Source organism: Cervus elaphus, chromosome 9 (genome assembly GCF_910594005.1).
Source record: "Cervus elaphus chromosome 9, mCerEla1.1, whole genome shotgun sequence".
NCBI classification, from domain to species: domain Eukaryota; kingdom Metazoa; phylum Chordata; class Mammalia; order Artiodactyla; family Cervidae; genus Cervus; species Cervus elaphus.
Window position 1 is genome coordinate 63255175 of NC_057823.1, and position 10598 is coordinate 63265772.

Sequence of the window (10598 nt, forward strand, 5' to 3'; positions counted from 1 at the left end):
CATATGACAGGGTGTTGAGATTGGACTTGACATCAAAAATTCTTCTAATTGTAAGCCCTTGAGTTATTCAAGGGAGAGGGAGAGGCCTTTCACTCATTTCCTTCTCTATTTGTTTCTCCCCCTCAGCACAGGTCATAAATATCTACGGAGAAGAACACCAAGGTCAGGTCAGCATCAGGTTGACTTCACATCATCTCTGAGATATTTAAAGTCATCTCTTCCGGTTATGCTTAATGGGGAGTGAGGAATCCAAGAGTCCTCCTAGCACTCTTATGGGAGCACATACTCTCGCCATCATGAAACCTGCGATACCTGACAGAAGGATGGCAGCAGGGGCAGGGGAGGCAGCAATAACGGGAGCCACGGCAGGTACTATGACACGGCGTCCACCAAGTCTTCACACCCAGGGCAGATCAACCAGCACTGGCAGGAGCAGCCTTCATGAATCCAGGAGGAAGCAGAGCCAGCATGGCCAGGGCAGGTGCTTCCAGCATGTACCCACCTATGAGGTGGCAAGGCCTGTGAGCATCTCCTTGTCCTCAGAGGGCAATTCAGCATGTCGGCAGGAGGTGCCAGTCTCTCCCCAGAAGGCAGCATGGGTGTGGTGCTTGCAGGAGAAGATACCACCAGCAAGCCTGTATCAGAACAGCTAAAGTTCCAATGGTGGGATCCCTCATCTCAAGTTTGCAGACTGAAAGCTGAATGATTAACAGGATGGAAGCCAGGAGGTCTCCCAAACCATGCTGAAGTCTAGAGGAAAAGAAAGGAAAATGACACAACTCCCGATAAAAGGCATTCCCATCACCTTATTACTGGAAGAAGACAAATCAACTCTTAACATCATCCTTCTGCTGGCCCTTTGCCTGGCACGGAACCACTAGGAGTGAAAAAGAAGGGAAAAGACTGCAGCAGCCCAGGATGTAGGGGACACAGATCCTCCTTCAATGAAAAGCCAAGCGAAAGCAAAAAGCCATCGGCCACAGCCTCATTCACTGGGTGTGTGGTCAGATTCTCTTCCTTTCTTACTTTCCACTGACTTCAATACAATTGTGAAAAGCCCTATACTCAGGTCTGGGTGGTGAATCTGGGAAGTGAAAAACACTAATCCTCTTCTCAAGGAGTTCACTGTATAGTAGAGTGTATAGTCATCTTCTCTGTTACTCTCTTTGCCTGCTCATGAGAATCATTAATGCTGAATCACAAACAGTACAAGGTAGACTGAGAAGTGTCCTAGGATAGGAAATCATGTACAGTAAAGCTGAGATGATCAGAATGTTTTTCTGTCTGGACTATGGGCTCCAAAAGAATAGGGGCATAGCACACAGATCAACTCAACTGTGCAGTGGGAAGAAACACAGTCTGCAGCCGCCTCCTATGTGCCAGGCGTTGTACTTGGCCCATAACCTACATACCTAATTCTCGTAACAATTTTATAATTAAGGTATCAACATCTGTTTTACAAATTAAGAAAACAAAGCTTCAGAGGACTTGAGCAACTTACCCAGAGTTACATAGGTAATAAGTGATAACCTAGGTTTGTAACCTAAGTCTTTTTTACTACCTTAACTATGGCAGCAATTCACAAAAGCTAATAGGCAAAAACCGACTTACATTTTAAAAAACCTTATTTTGACCTACAGTAAAGTTGCAAAAATTGTGGAGAGTTTCCATATATTCCTCACCCAGCCTCCCTTAATGTTAATATCTTAATACTACAGTACAATGATCGTAACAAGGAAATTAACATTGGTAACAATATTACTAACTAAACTAAAACTTTCATTTGTTTTTCATCAGTTTTGCCACAAAAGTCCTTTTTTCTTCCAGGATTCCATTAAGGATCCCACACTAATGATTTTTTTTTCCACAGTAGTTTCATGCTAACAAGGATATGAATAAGGCACGTACCTTATATTTTGCTGAAATCTTTCTTAATTTTATGACACATAATGTAAAATGATACTTTGTAAATGGTCTATAGGCACTTGAGAAAAAGTTATATTTGTACTCTGCTATTGTGTTGTGGGATGTCCTATAACTGTCAATTAGGTGAAGTTGGATGAGAGTCATGTTTAAATCTACTGTGTCCTTAATGATTTTCTTTCTACTTGTTCTATCAATTACTGAGATAATGACATTCCTGAGTATATATTGTAGATGTGTCACTTTCTTCTCACAGACCTATAGGTTTTTTGCTTCATGTATTTTGAAACTTTGTTATTTGGTGTATAAAGAATTAGAATTGTCTGATCTTCTTGTAAAATTGGCCCTTTATCATTTCTACATGGTCTCCATCCCTGTAAATATTCTATACTCTGAAATCTAATTTGATTGCTATTAATATAGCCACTTTCCATTTCTCTGGATTAGTGTTTGCATGCTATGTGTTATTTTCTATCTTTACTTTTCAGCAACATTTGTATTTTTATTGGGTTTCTTATAGACAACATACTGTTGTGTCTTGTTTGTTTTTTTAAATCTAATTTGACAATCTGGCATTTAGTTGGGTCTTTTGGCTTCCCTGTGGCTCAGCTGGTAAAGAATCTGCCTGCAATGCCGGAGACCTAGGTTCGATCCCTGGGTTGGGAAGATCCCCTTGAGAAGGGAAAGGCTACCCACTCCAGTATTCTGGCCTGGAGAATTCCATGGACTTTTTATAGTCCATGGGGTCACAAAGAGTTGGATATGACAGAGCGACTTTCACTTTCACTTCACGTTGGACCATTTATGTGTAATGTTACTATTGATATGCTTGTGTGCAACACCTTTCTATTTGTTTTGTACTTGCTTACCTCTTTGCATTCTTTTTCCTATTAGACTATTTTTAATTATGTTTTATAATTTTGCTTTACATTATGACGACTTCTTAGATAACTATTTATAGTATACATCTTTAAATACAGACCACCTTCAAGCAATATTAAACTTCATGGCACTTTGAGGACCATATAATAATACACTTCCATTTACCTCATTCTTGTCTAAGTACTATTCTTATCACTCATTTCTATATACATCATAAAACTACAAATGTCATTTTTTTAGCTTTAAATAGTCAATTATTTCCTGAAGAGATTTAAATTGTAAGAGGAAAAAGTCCTGTATTTGTTCTAGATTTATTTTCAATGAATTTCATTTCTTGTACAAATCCAGATTTCCACATGCTCTATTTCCTTGAGATTACAGGCTTTCCTTTGACATTTGCAGTGAAGCTCTTTTGGCAATTAATTCTTTAACCTTTTGCAGGGATGAGTAAGTATTTTACCTTTGTGTATGAAATTTATTTCTGGTGGGTAGACTGTAGACTGACAGATTAAAAAAAATTTTTTTAATACTTAAAAGAAGTTACCCTTACTCTCCTCTGACATGCATTTTTTTCCACTGACAAGTCTGCTGTAATTCTTATTACAGGATAAGAATAATGCATCTTTTTTGTGTTTCTGGACTTCAGATTTTCCTTTTATCATTAGATTTAAGTAATTTAACTACAGTGTGATTTTGTGTCATTTTCTTCATGATTCTCATGCTTTCGGTTCACTGAGCTTCTTAGAGCTCTGAGTTTTCACTATCAAATTTGAAAAACATCAGCCAATATTCTTTCAAAGAACTTTAGCACTATCTCAACACAATGCACAACAATTGACTAACAAAGTGAAAGACGGATGGGTAATGCTCATGATTACAATGCATTTACATGCACAAAAGTCATATCACTCAGACCGATGCAACAATAGGTGATTCATCACTGTGAACTGCAAATCATGATTGCCAATATCAGTAATCAGGGGGAAAAAAAACAGTGACAGTGACTAAAAAAGGTAGATAATCTATGCTGTATTCATCTGGTATTAAAAATATTGCTTTCAAACCTGTCTTGGGGGGCTGTTGCATTAGTTTTGTTTTCCTCCAACCTTCTGTACCTATGATAGAAAACTGGGGATTTTCATATCATGTAAAGGTTTCCTGAGATACATGACTTTCATTACTGAAACCAGGCTAGTCCCAGGCAAACTGGGATGATTTATTACTCTAGAGCCAAGCTTCTTGGAGCCTGACTGGAGAGCACCAAAGCTACCAAACCATGTTTTCACCCACCTCCCCAAGAGACTTGATTCACCTAAGGAGAGGATTTGATATGGATGGCAGGAATCAGTATCACACAGGGGCAAGAGAAGCTCAGTAAAAGAACCCAGTAAGGGAAGGAAAAGAGAAGAACCTGTATTACAAACTGGAATCAATGTGGATGAAGTTTTGACCACAGTAGTGGTCTCCACTGTTCTGATAAATCAACTATATGATGGTCCGTTCAAGTGGAATTTATTATTGCACTGATGGAAACCTGACAATATTAACTCTAATCCCCAGGAGACTTTAACTTTCATATACTTCTAGCACAAAAAACAGTAAAGATAATTTTAAGAGAAAGGAAAAGAATCCATATTTTTCAACAACTGAGAGACAGGATTTGAATGGACAGATCAGAAAGTATCCAGAAGTTTGAGTCATATTTCCACCAGTGTCAGACATATAAACTGTTATTGGTAATAAAACTATGCAGTGTGAAAAATAGAGGCCAAAGACTATGACAAAAATATTCTGCCAAAATTTACTGTTTCAGATAGCCAAATCGTGGTAGAAACTCAACGTACTGAAATGTCTATAATTTTACTCTAGTTAAAAATAAGCATATTAGAGAGATTGATGAAGAGTAAAAAGATGGGAATTATAAATTTTCAGAACAAGGTTAACTATGATGAAGATGTTCCTAGTAGAACATGGAAATTCAGAAGACACAGAGAAATGAAGAGATAGGAAAAAAACAGCGCACAAGTATGAGTAATTACTAGCTCTCTACTACTACAATTAGCAAAGTGAAGCATACTCTGAATTCCTGGAAGTGGTCTCAGTAAGTTCCATAGAGAAATTTATTTTGATTATGTCTTAAAAGTTATAAGATTGTGAGTCTAGATATCAAAATTGTAATATTATTCATGGCAAACAGATGATTAGATCATAAACTACCTGTGATGTGCATTCAATTGAATATGTGGTTAAAGGGAAAATGGGCTTTTTCATACCAACTTGGCTGTGGATGAGAGAAGGTGAGAGGAAGGAAGGAAGCAAGGGAGGGAGGGAGGGAGAGGGAAAATATTTTAAAAATTGTTCAATATGGTTTTTATGAGCTAGACTGTGAAAACAAAGCTTTTGAATAAAATATGAAGGCTGTATGGAAAAATGCAGACAAAAATTGGGAATAAAGAAACGTTCCAAGTGTTAATTCCAAAGTAACAAAGGTTGGACAGTTTTGGAGATGTGTTAGAAGAGTCTTAGGGAGGGGAGAATAAATGCTCTAATCCAACAGGTGCTCTCCAAGCACATTCATCCTTGAGGCCAGGCAAGCCCACACCATGGAAAATGTTCATGTCCTCCAAAACTGAAGAGAAAGAATTTGGGCAATGCCAGAGAGAGGTTTGCTCCGAACTACCCAGAAACCAAACTTCAGAAAGATGCAACAGAAACTGCGCCTTGGGTAAAAGGATCAATCCCAGATTAAAGAGTTTTGAGTCATTTTATTGCAGAACATTTTTTCTCCCTATAGAAGTGTGCAGTTTCTCCCAGAAACTGCACTGATCTTTACCCCATCACTGTTCTGTTAAGCTTTGCTTAATATGAACTACTTAGCCAAATTGGACAAATTAAATATATGTAGTCTTCAATGGGTGATGAGTGGCAATGCCAAGTCATGTCCTCCTGGGTGACTGTTGAGGATGACTTCACCTATTTTCTAGTTGTCACTCTGCACAAAGTGAGCACTGTGAAATGTATGGGTCTATAGCAGGTATACTAGATCTAGGAGGAACTGAGATTAGGAAAATGCAGCAGCATTTTGGGCATAGATTTACTTAGATCATGGAAAGAAGAACAGTCCCAATTGGCAGCTGGCGTTGAACACAAATATTAACAACATTGTATTTCAACTCGAAATTGTCCTTGCTTAAGATAGATATCATGGCAGAGAAAAGGACTGCAAGACTGGAAACTGGGTGTTCAGAATCCCAATCTCAGTTCTGTTAACAGGACTAAATTCATCAGTGAATGTCTTTAGACCTCAGTTTCTCCACGTGGAAAACAAAGGATTGGGTTCAACATGTAATTCAACGTAACATAATTCAAGTGTCTCATATGCTCCAGGAATTTTACTGGAATAAGAAATTGTTAGGATTCTTACCATTTGGGGGCTCCTGTTACAATTCTCCTTAAAGAGGGATCCTCACCTTTTGTCTGATTGATATGCATAGAAAGTATTGCTAGGGAAGAAAACTATCAGACTGTCTTTTCTAAACTTTTTTTCAGAGTACTATACATTCTTTATAATGCCTAACTGGGAGGATCAGAAATACATGGAAAATAAATATCATCCATGGATATAAAAAGAAAACTAATTCATTCCATCTGAAGTATTTTTTCACATTATATATTTACTTTTAAAATATGGACATTTATGTTTTTAACTTAGTATTTTCTGAAATATTCATTCATGAAATTAAACACTTTCAGAGATTTATAATTCATATTGTATTTCATATCTCTGATTACTTTTAAAGTAAGAAATTTTAACTTTATTTAGTTAGGTATTCTCCTAAATTAACACTGGGGAAAGTTTTCTTCAGGAGAACATTTGAGAAAGCTTAAATTATCTCTAAGTTATCCCCTTATTTGAAAGTGAGCTGTATCTACACTTTGGGTTTCTTTCTACTTTACTTCTTGTGACAGTTTGTCTTTTGCTCTAGTGTTACCTAGTGGTGTCCCATACTTCACTGGTGGACGTCTCACCTGCTCCATTATGGGAACCAGGCTACTCAGGCTGGTAGAATTAAGGGAAAGGGCCCCTACATTATTCTTAACTGAAGGCAGACTAAGGGAGGCTGAAGTTTAAAGTCCACATGGGAATCTATTGTATCGGGCAAATAACATCTTTTTCACAACAGAAAGATTGAGAATAATAAGCAATTCAGCCAAAATAAAACCAAGATTCCTAACCAAAGTAGTGCTACCAAGAAATGACCCTTCATATTCCTGCTTTCCAAGCCTTCAGTCTCTATTAAATACATATAAAACTCTTATAATCATTTACTCTTCCAAGTTACCACATTACTTCACCAGGCCCCAACAATAGGCAAACTCAAATGACAGTCATCACATTGCCCCAGCCCACTTACATTTAGATCTTCCTTGTACCGCAATGAAGAAAACAACCATGGAAATGCAGACCACAGTTAAAATAATACTCAAAATTATCCATATTATTATTTCTGTCAAGAAGGAAAATAGAGACATCAATTAGGATAAGTAGCACTGTCTGTCAGTATATACTCAATTTCTCAAAAGAGCCAGATATTTAGTTCATGCTGACCTTAAAGCATATTACCATTTCTCTGTCTTTTAGTTTTGGAAAACACTTTATTTACTGTAGCCCCTGTCTACACTAGAGGGGGTGGCCTAGTACTAATCTGATCATGCCACACATGCCCCTACCATTTTTAAACCAACCAGTAATTAAATCACCTCCCTGGTGTCTTACAGACAAAACAATCATTTTAATGATTTTAATATAATTTAATTATTTACTGTGTCATTGTATAAATACTATGAATAAAAGAGGAACTTATATAGGGATAACAGAAAGCTGCTACTTCACTGTGTTGCCAGTCAACAATTTGCTGTTAACAATTACTATATTCATTATTTAAAATCAGACTCTGCTAAGAAACCCAACCTCAAGAAAAAATATTTTGAATTTAATATCACACCTCACACTTAGTAGCAAAGATATGCTAACAACCCTAGTCCAAGTAAGCCTTTGAATAGAATAATTCAATTTGGTATTAGTAGGTTGCCTAAAAAGTATAGTGCAGGGACTCAATCATTTTCTGTACTATTAGAAATTCAACATTACACAAGAAACACAGCTGATAAAACACCACTTAAGGCAATGAGATGTAATAACATAGAAACTAACCTGCCAATAGAAATAATCATTTCCTTCTTCTGGTTGAGTCTGGGGTTGAGGACCAAAAAGATCACAGTTAACCAGAACTAAAGACTCATTGGAGAACATGCTGTTTCCATCTGCTCTGGTATTTTCAGAGTGTGGCTTTAAATTCTGTCCTTAGGGATCTCTCCAGCTTGCCTCAGGTTCTAGGTACCAGCCTGCAGCCGGACACACCAGATGGACTACTCTGGCATCACTGTTCTTGATGAGGGAAGTGTGGGGAATTTCCTAGTCCTATAAAATGTGAAAGGGACAAGGAGCTCAATTAAGTAAGCAACATCCAAAAATCATTTTGATCCTAGGTTTTAGACATCTAACCAAAAAGAATGATTGTCCATCTCTTGTGTAACTTAGGTAAGAAAAAGATTCTGTAAATGATTTTCTCAGAATGAATGATTACCCTAAGAGATCAAAGGTAGCTGAAAAAGAATAAGAAATCTTGAAGAAATGAGGTATTAACAAATAGTCAAGGAAAGAAGGTAATAATAAAAAGTTGAGTGTTAGGATTTATAGTAATCTCAGAGGCTTGTTGAGGACAGTTCTGATTAAGTCATTACACTGCCACAGATGTTGAACTGTCAGAGCAGATTCACTGAGAAATTCCCTGGGAAAAAGGAGCTTTGCAAAGAAATACAAAAACAACCAAAACTGTATAAGAGAATCCTGAGCCCAAGAAACCAGGAATCAGAACTCTTGAAACTTTTTGGATTCAAGAATATCATTTGCTACTTCCAGAAAACTGCTCCAAATTAAAAATTTTCAAGCTCCCTTTGCATTAGTTCAAGCTTAGAAAACATTCGTGGATTCCAAGTCCATACCTACATAACTCCAAACATTCAGCCAGACTGGAGTGACGTGTAGTATAATTACAATAAGCAATTAAGTTTGAGAACCATATTTCTAGATGATAACCAAAATTTTTATAAGAAATTAAAAGCAGAAATTACTCTGTATTTTGATTCATTTAGCTCTTATCTATGAAAAAAAGATATTTTTATTGATGGAGTCATGATACTTGGCTTAAGAAAAAACCATATATTCTGGAATTCTACTTTCAAGATCCAAAAAAACTTGTCTTACTCTTGGGACAAATGCAACTTAAAAATTTATCTGTACTTTCCTCCATAGACTTTGCACTATGAATCAGTTGCCAAAGTAATGCTCTTATAACCCCACTCCCTAATGATATGGCCGTCAATGTCACAAGAGCCTCCTCTCAGGTCAGCAACAGCAGGTCTGATTCATGGAGCTTTCTGGTCGACAAAGAGGGACGGTATCATGAAGATAAATTTAAGTCATTACGTCGGTCAATTAACCTGCCATAATCAGTGGGTGATTCAGTCCTTTCACAGCTGAATTCTTATTGATTTCATCTCTATTCTCTCAGTCTCAACAGATGCTCAGACTCTCAGATTATACTGCTGAGGTCTCAGGTCATCCTTTCTTCCAAGTACTGCCTTCTTAGCTGTATGGAATCCCAGGGCAAGTTCTCTGCTCTGACAAAATTTATGTTAAGGCACACTTAACTTCAGCTACCAAAATCTCCATGTTCTCACTCTCATATGTGAGAGATTTTATTTATTCAAATCATTCAGCCAATTATTATTGGACACACACAACTATAGATGAAAAGTTTGTATCCCTTCAAAATGCCTATGTTGAAAACTAGCACCCAAAATGATAGTATTTAGAGGTGGGGCTGTTGTGAGGCGACTAGGTCATAAGAGTAGAGTCCTCATGAATGAAATTAGTGCCCTTGTAAACGATACCCCAGAGAGCTCCCTCACCTTTTCTGCACTATGAGGACCCAGTGAGAAGACCACCATCTATGATTCAAGAAAAGGACTCTCATGAGACACTGAATTGGCCAGTGTTTTGATCCTGGACTTCCCAGCCTCTAGAACTGTGAGGATAAATTTGATTTTAAGCAGTCTATGGTATTTTTGTTAAAGCAACCTGAATGGACTAAGACATCTACTATATGACAAACATGTTCCAAGTCTTAAGAATAGAGCATGTATTGTCATGAACAGTAAGGAGGTCAGTGTGTCTGGAGCACTGGCAGTGAAAGCAGGTTGGCTAGTTATGGCTTATTCCTGTTATGTTTCCTTCAAATAATGCCAAGTCACTGTTGCTATTCCTTCAAGCACAGCTGAAATATAACTGCAGCACACTGTCTGTCCTCTTGCCTGGACTGTTACAGTACAATTTAAATGTTTTCACTGGAAGTCTGTGGAATTACTACAAGGTTTTCCTTTTGGAAGTGAGACACGATCTCAACTCAAGGACTCTGAAAATTCAGTTCCCTCTGTCTGTAAGCACTTTTCTCCAGCAGGGTTCACTCCTTCACAATCTTCAATATCTAAAAGTCATTGTAGCAAATACATTTACAATGAGAGTACAGAAACAAGAGATTGCTCTATTTGTGGTGTGTGATCCCACTGGAAAATATATGCATGTATATAGCCCTAGGTAGGCTAACAGACTGCCAGTTTGAAACTTTTATCTTAGTCCCTTTTGCCAGACATTTTTTTGTTTTTTACAG

At 37.4% G+C, this 10598-nt stretch overlaps 1 long non-coding RNA gene across 1 annotated transcript; it reads right to left on the reverse strand.

Moving 5' to 3' along the window:
• Positions 1–655: 655 nt before the first annotated feature.
• Positions 656–8268, reverse strand: LOC122700427. Its single transcript, XR_006342772.1, has 3 exons — positions 8021–8268; positions 7221–7313; positions 656–750 (listed from the first exon to the last, which is right to left on the reverse strand). It is a non-coding gene; the product is annotated as an uncharacterized LOC122700427 (long non-coding RNA).
• Positions 8269–10598: the final 2330 nt, after the last annotated feature.